The sequence below is a fragment of the Chiloscyllium plagiosum genome, chromosome 35 (assembly GCF_004010195.1).
Source record: "Chiloscyllium plagiosum isolate BGI_BamShark_2017 chromosome 35, ASM401019v2, whole genome shotgun sequence".
NCBI lineage: Eukaryota > Metazoa > Chordata > Chondrichthyes > Orectolobiformes > Hemiscylliidae > Chiloscyllium > Chiloscyllium plagiosum.
The window spans coordinates 38191288-38199054 of NC_057744.1; positions in this window are offsets into that span (position 1 = coordinate 38191288).

Below are 7767 nucleotides of genomic sequence, written 5' to 3' on the forward strand. Positions count from 1 at the left end.
CTGCCTCGCAGCGCCAGAGACCCGGGTTCAATTCCCGCCTCAGGCCACTGACTGTGTGGAGTTTGCACATTCTCCCCGTGTCTGCGTGGGTTTCCTCCGGGTGCTCCGGTTTCCTCCCACAGTCCAAAAATGTGCAGGTTAGGTGAAGGGGTAAATGTAGGGGAATGGGTCTGGGTGGGTTGCGCTTCGGCGGACTTCGGTGTGGACTTGTTGGGCCAAAGGGCCTGTTTCTATAGTGTAAGTAATCTGATCAAAAAGGTGTAGGAAAGATAGAAAGGGAGGCAGGGGAGCCGCGATTTTGATGAGGGGGTAACATTAAGGTTGTACTTGGGGAGAATATTCCATGGAATATGTCCAGTGAAGTTATTTGGTGGAGAAAATAAACAGATGATTACCTTACTGGGACTGTACCATAGATGCCCTCACACCCCCTTCCACCCCCACCCCCGCCAGTAGCCAGTGGGAAATTGAGAAGCAAATTTGTCAGGAGATATCAAATATATGTAAGAATAATAATAAGATGGTCATGATAGGGCATTTTAACTTTCCAAACATAGACTGGGGCGACCATAGTGTTAAGGGTTTGGATGGGGAGGAATTTGTTGAGTGAGTACAAGAAAATCTCCTTATTCAGTAGGTGGATGTACATACATGAGGAGGAGGAAAACTTGACCTTCTCTTGGAAATAAAGGTGGGCAAGTGACTGAGGTGTCAGTGGGGGAGTCAGTGATCTTAAACCTATTTGTTTTAAATTAGTGATGGAAAAGGATAGACCTGATCTAGAAGTTAAAGTTCTAAATCGGAGGAAGGCTAATTTTGACGATAGACAAGAACTTCCTAAGGTGGATATTTGCAGGTAAAGGGACTGTTGGAAAATGGGAAGCCTTCAAAAATGAGATAACAAGCGTCCAGTGACGGTATGTCCTTGTTAGGGTGAAGGATAAGTCTGGTAGGTATAGGAAATGCTGTATGACTTAATAAATGGAGGTTCTGATTAATAAACAGGAAGCATAATGTCATGTACAGACAGAAGTGATCAAGTGAATCCGAGAAGAGTATAAAGGCAGTAGCAGTGTACATAAGAGGTGAAAAAGGGCACATGAGATAGCTCTGGCAAATAGGGTTAAGTAGAATCAAAAAGGATTCTACAAATATATTAAGGACAAGAGAATAACTAAGGAGAGAATGTGGCCCCTGAAACATCAGGAAGGACGCCTATTTGTGGAATTGCAGGAGGTACTAAATGAGTATTTTGCATCAGGGTTTAGAACATAGAACGTAGAACATAGAACATTACAGTGCAGTACAGGTCCTTCAGCCCTCCATGTTGCGCCGACCTGTGGAACCAATCTGAAACCCTAGACTATTCCATATGATTATCCAATGACCATTTAAATGCCCTTAAAGTTGGCAAGTCTACTACCGTTGCAGGCAGTGAGTTCCACGCCCTTACTACTCTCTGAGTAAAGAAACTACCCTTGACATCTGTCCTATATCTATCAATTTAAAGCTATGTCTCTCGTGTTAGCCATCACCATCCAAGGAAAACTGCTCTCACTGTTCACCTTATCTAACCCTCTGGTTATCTTATATGTCTCAATTAAGTTACCTCTCAACCTTCTTCTTTCTAAAGCAGCTTCAAGTCCCTCAGTGTTTTCTCATAAGACTGTTACTAAGTAACATCCTAGTAAATCTCCTCTGAACCCTTTCCTAAGCTTCCACATCCTTCCTATAATGCAGTGACCAGAACTGTAAGCAATTCTCCAAGTGCGGCTGCACCAGCGTTTTGTACAGCTGCAGCATGACCTCATGGCTCTGAAACTCAATCCCTCTACCAATAAAACTTAACACATCGTATGCCTTCTTAACAACCCTATCAACCTTTCAGGGATCTTTCAGGTGGCAACTTTCATGGACCAAGATCTCCATGCTCATCTACATTGCCAAGAATCTCACCATTAGCCTAGTACTCTTTATTCCTGTTGCTTCTTCCAAAGTGAATCACCGCACACTTTTCCGCATTAAACTCCATTTGCCACTTCTCCGTCCAGCTCTGCAGCCTATCTATGTCCCTCTGTACTTAACACATCGTATGCCTTCTTAACAACCCTATCAACCTTTCAGGAACCTTTCAGGTGGCAACTTTCAGGGATTTCTGTACATGGACCAAGATCTCCATGCTCATCTACATTGCCAAAAATCTCACCATTAGCCTAGTACTCTTTATTCCTGTTGCTTCTTCCAAAGTGAATCACCGCACACTTTTCCGCATTAAACTCCATTTGCCACTTCTCCGCCCAGCTCTGCAGCCTATCTATGTCCCTCTGTAACCTGCAACATCCTTCAGCACTATCCACAACTCCACCCACCATAGTGTCATCCGCAAATTTACTAACACATCCTTCTATGCCCTCATCCAGATCATTTATAAAAATAACAAACAGCAGTGGCCCCAAAGCAGATCCTTGCGATACATTACTAGTAATTGTACATCAGGATGAACATTTCCCATCAACCACTACCATCTATCTTCTTTCAGCTAGCCAATTTCTGATCCAAACTGCTAAATCATTGCCAGTAAGGCTCACTGGTCTACAATTACCAGTGTTGTGTACTCCCCTTCTTGAACAAGGGGACAACATTTGCTACCCTTCAGTCTTCTAGCACTATTCCTGTTTACTATGGAGAATGATATGGAAACTAGAAACCTTGGGGAACTAGATAGCGATATCTTGAAAAATGTCCATATCACAGAAGTCGTGGTGCTGGATATATTAATACATCCACATAATAAGGTGGATGAAACCCTGAGACCTGTTTTGATTTTTGTTTCAGCAGCAGGAAGAGGGGGAGCGTTGACCAGGGGGTTGACGGACGATGAATCACTGATTATAAACGTACCTTGTGAACAGGGGGAGCCCACGCTGAGCAGGAGTGGATGTGGGATTGTTGAGTAAGTGAATATAGTTGGGTAGTTGCTTTACCTGAAACATTACGTAAGTAACGTCTCCCACCCATCCTCCTCCTCTATTCAAAAATAAGTTTCTGTACACTATATTGGGAAGGTAACTAAGTTTTTTTATTCTTTATTTTTCTACAGTCTCTTTGGGAATTTAGAATAGTGGGAACGATGGTTAGGGCAGTTGAATGCTCCTCCTACAGAATGTGGGAGGTAAGGGTCATCACTAGCGACCCTGCTGACTGCATCTGTGGGAAGTACACCCAACTCCACCTCCTCGCAAGCCACGTTAGGAAACTGGAGTTGGAGCTGGATGAACTTCAGATCATTTGGGAGGTGGAAGGGGTTATTGAAAGGAGTTACAGGGAGGTAGTCACACCTCAGGTACAAGAAAAAGGCATATAGATTACAGTCAGGGAACGGAAAGGGAACCGGCAGACAGTACAGGGATCCCCTGTGGCTGTTCCCCTCAATAACAAGTATATCAATTTGTATACTGTTGGGGGGGAGCGACTTACCAGGGGTAATCCATGGGGTATAGGTCTCTGGCACAGAGTCTGTCCCTGTTGCTCAGAATGGAAAGGGGAGAGAGGAGCAGAGCATTCGTCATTGGGGACTCAGCAGTTAGGGCGTTAGTGCAGTTAGTGTGTTGTTGACCAGGTGCTAGGGTCTGTGATGTCTCGGATCGTGTTTTCGGGATCCTTGAGGGGAAGGGGGAGCAGCCCCAAGTCGTGGTCCGTGGAGGCACTAACGACATAGGTAGGAAAAGGGATTTCCGGCAAAAATTCAGGGAGCTAGGGTGAAAGCTTAGTGCTAGAACAAACAGAATTGTTATCTCTGGTTCGTTGCCCGTGCCACGTGCTAGCGAGGCGAGGAATAGGGAGAAAGAGGAGTTGAACACGTGGCTACAGGGATGGTGCAGGAGGGAGGGTTTTGGATACCTGGATAATTGGGCCTCATTCTTGGGTAGGTGGGACCTCTACAGACAGGATGGTCTACACTTGAACCAGAGGGGCACCAATATCTTGGGGGAGGAAATTAATGAATGCTCTTTGGAAGGGTTTAAACTAATTCAGCAAAGGGATGGGGAACTAAATTGTAGTTCCAATTTCTAACAGGTTGAGAGCAGTGAGGTCAGAAATGAGGTTTCAAAGTCACAAGAGTTCATCAACAAGCAGGAAGGTGGTTTGAAGTGTGTCTACTTCAACGCCGGGAGCATCCAGAATAAGGTGGGTGAACTTGCAGGATGGGTTGGTACCTGGGACTTCAATATTGTGGCTATTTCGGAGACATGGATAGAGCAGATCCAGGAATGGCTCTGGGATTTAGATGTTTCAGTAAGAACAAAGAAGGGGGAGGTATGGCATTGTTAGTCAAGGACAGCATTACAGTAGCAGAAAGGGCATTTGAGGACCGTCTATTGAGATAGTATGGGCTGAGGTTAGAAATAGGAAAGGAGAGGTCACCCTGTTGGGGATTTTCTATCAGCCTCTGAATAGTTCCAGAGATGTAGAGGAAAGGATAGCAAAGATGATTCTGGATGGGAGCAAGAGTAGCAGGGTAGTTGTTATTGGGGACATTAACTTTCCAAATATTGACTGGGAATACTATAGTTCCAGTTCTTTAGATGGGTCAGTTTTTGTCTAATGTGTGCAGGCGGGTTTCCTGACACAGTATGTAGACAGGCCAACAAGGGGCAAGGCCACATTGGATTTGGTACTGGGGAATGAACCCAGCCAGGTGTTATATTTGGAGGTAGGTGAACACTTTGTTGATAGTGACCACAATTCAGTTATGTTTATTTTAGCGATGGAAAGGGATAGGCATATACCACAGGGCAAAAGTTATAGCTGTGGGAAAAACAATTAAGATGCGATTAGGCAAGATATAGGACGCGTAGGATGGGGAAGGAAACTGCAGGGGAGGGACACAATTGAAATGTAGATCTTATTCAAGGAACAGTTTTATGTGTGGGAAATCATGTCTCACAAACTTGATTGAATTTTTTGAAGAAGTAACAAAGAGGATTGATGAGGACAGAGTGGTAGATGTGATCTATATGGACTTCAGTAAGGCATTCGACAAGGTTCCCCATGGGAGACTGGTGAGCAAGGTTAGATCTCATGGAATACAGGGAGAACTTGCCATTTGGATACACTGGCTCAAAGGTAGAAGACAGAGGGTGGTAGCGGAGAGTTGTTTTTCAGACTGGAGGCCTGTGACCAGTGGAGTGCTGCAAGGAGCGGTGCTGGGTCCACCATTTTTCATCATTTATATAAATGATTTGGATGTGCGCAAAAGAGGTATAGTTGGTAAATTTGCTGATGACACCAAAATTAGAGATCTAGTGGACAGCGAAGAAGGCTACATCAGATTACAACGGGATCTTGATCAGATGGGCCAATGGGCTGAGGAGTGGCAGATGGAGTTTAGTTCAGATAAATGTGAGGTGCCACATTTTGGGAAAGCAAATCTTAGCAGGACTTATACATTTAATGGTAAGGTCCTAGGGAGTGTTGCTGACCAAAGAGACCTTGGAGTGCAGATTCATAGCAGAGTAGAGTTGCAGGTAGATAGGATAGTGAAGAAAGTGTTTGGTATGCTTTCTTTATTGGTCAGAATTGTGAGTATAGGATTTTGGAGGTCATGTTGTGGCTGTACAGGACATTGGTTAGGCCACTGTTGGAATATTGCATGCAATTCTGGTCTCCTTCCGATTGGAAAGATGTTGTGAAACTTGAAAGGGTTCAGAAAAAATTTACAAGTATTTTGCCAGGGTTGAAGGATTTGAGCTATAGGGAGAGGTTGAATAGGCTGGGACTGTTTTCCCTGGAGTGTCAGAGGCTGAGGGGTGACCTTATAGAGGCATGGATAGGATAAATAGTCAAAGTCCTAGGGTGGGGGGAGTCTAGAATTAGAGGGCATAGGTATAGGATGAGAGGGGAAAGATATAAAAGAGACCTAAGGGGCAACGTTTTCACTCAGAGGGTGGAACGTGTATGGAATGAGCTGCCAGAGGAAGTGGAGGAGGGTAGTACAATTGCAACATTTAAAAGACATTTGGATGGGTATATGAATAGAAAGGGTTTGGAGGGATATAGGCCAAGTGCTGGCAGGTGGGACTGGATTGGGTTGGGATATCTGGTCTGCATGGACAAGTTGGACTGAAGGGTCTGTTTCTGTGCTGTACATGTCTATGACTCTATAAAAGCTACTGTGGGTCTTGGAAAGTCTGTACCTGTCAGGCAGTGAGGAAGTGGTTGAGTGAGGGAGCCGTGGTTTATTAAAGAAGTTGAAAATCTTATCAAAGAAAGAAGGAGTCTTATGTTGGGATTAGACGTGAAGGCTCAGTTAGGGTGCTTGAGAGTTACAAGTTAGTCAGGAAAGACCTAAAGAGAGAGCTAAGACGAGCCAGGATGTGACAAGAGGAGTCATTGGCAGATAGGATCAAGAAAAACCCTAAAGCTTTCTATAGGTATGTCAGGGATAAAAGAATGGCTAGAGAAAGATTAGGGCCAATCAGGGATAGTAGTGGGAAATGCTGCGTGGAGTCCAAGGAAATGGAGAAGCGCTAAATAAATATTTTCTTGTCCGTGTTCACACTAGAAAAAGACAATGTTGTCAAGGAGAATACTGAGATATAGGCTACTAGACTAGACAGGATTGAGGTTCACAAGGAGGAGGTGTTAGCAATTCTAGAAAGTGTGAAAATAGTTAAGTCTTCTGGGCCGGATGGGATTTATCCTAGGATTCTCTGGAAAGCCAGGGAGGAGATTGCCGAGCTTTTGGCTTTGATCTTAATGTCATCACTGTCCACAGGAATAGTGCCAGAGGACTGGAAGATAGCAAATGTTGTCCCTTTGTTCATGAAGGGGAGTAGAGACAACCCTGGTAATTATTAACCAGTGAGCCTTACTTCGATTATGGGTAAAGTGTTGGAAAAGGTTATAAGAGTTAGGATTTATAATCAGCTAGAGAGGAATAAGTTGATCAGAGACAGTCAACATGGTTTTGTGAAGTGTAGGTCATGCCTCACAAACCTTACTGAGTTTTTTGAGAAGGTGACTAAACAGGTGGATGAGGGTAAAGTAGTTGATTTTGGCATATATGGATTTCAGTAAGGCATTAGATTAGATTACTTACAGTGTGGAAACAGGCCCTTCGGCCTAACAAGTCCACACCGACCCGCCGAAGCGCAACTGACCCATACCCCTACATTTACCCCTTCATCTAACACTATGGGCAATTTAGCATGGCCAATTCACCTAACCTGCACATCTTTGGACTGTAGGAGGAAACCGGAGCACCCGGAGGAAACCCACGCAGACACGGGGAGAATGTGCAAACTCCACACAGTCAGTCGCCCGAGTCAGGAATTGAACCCAGGTCTCTGGCGCTGTGAGGCAGCAGTGCTAACCACTGTGCCACCGTGCCGCATTTGAAAAGGTTTCCCACAGTAGGCTATTGCAGGCTACCAGGGCCTCCAAGCCCTCCGTTTTTCCTCTCCAGACGTCCCCAACAGTACCCTTCCACCGACACTCTCATTCGTTTGGCAATTCAGGCAGCATCCGAAGACAGGCAAAATCTCTGGATCAGTGGTGCTGGAAGAGCACAGCAATTCAGGCAGCATCCGAAGACAGGCAAAATCTCTGGATCAGTGGTGCTGGAAGAGCACAGCAATTCAGGCAGCATCCGAAGACAGGCAAAATCTCTGGATCAGTGGTGCTGGAAGAGCACAGCAATTCAGGCAGCATCCGAAGACAGGCAAAATCTCTGGATCAGTGGTGCTGGAAGAGCACAGCAATTCA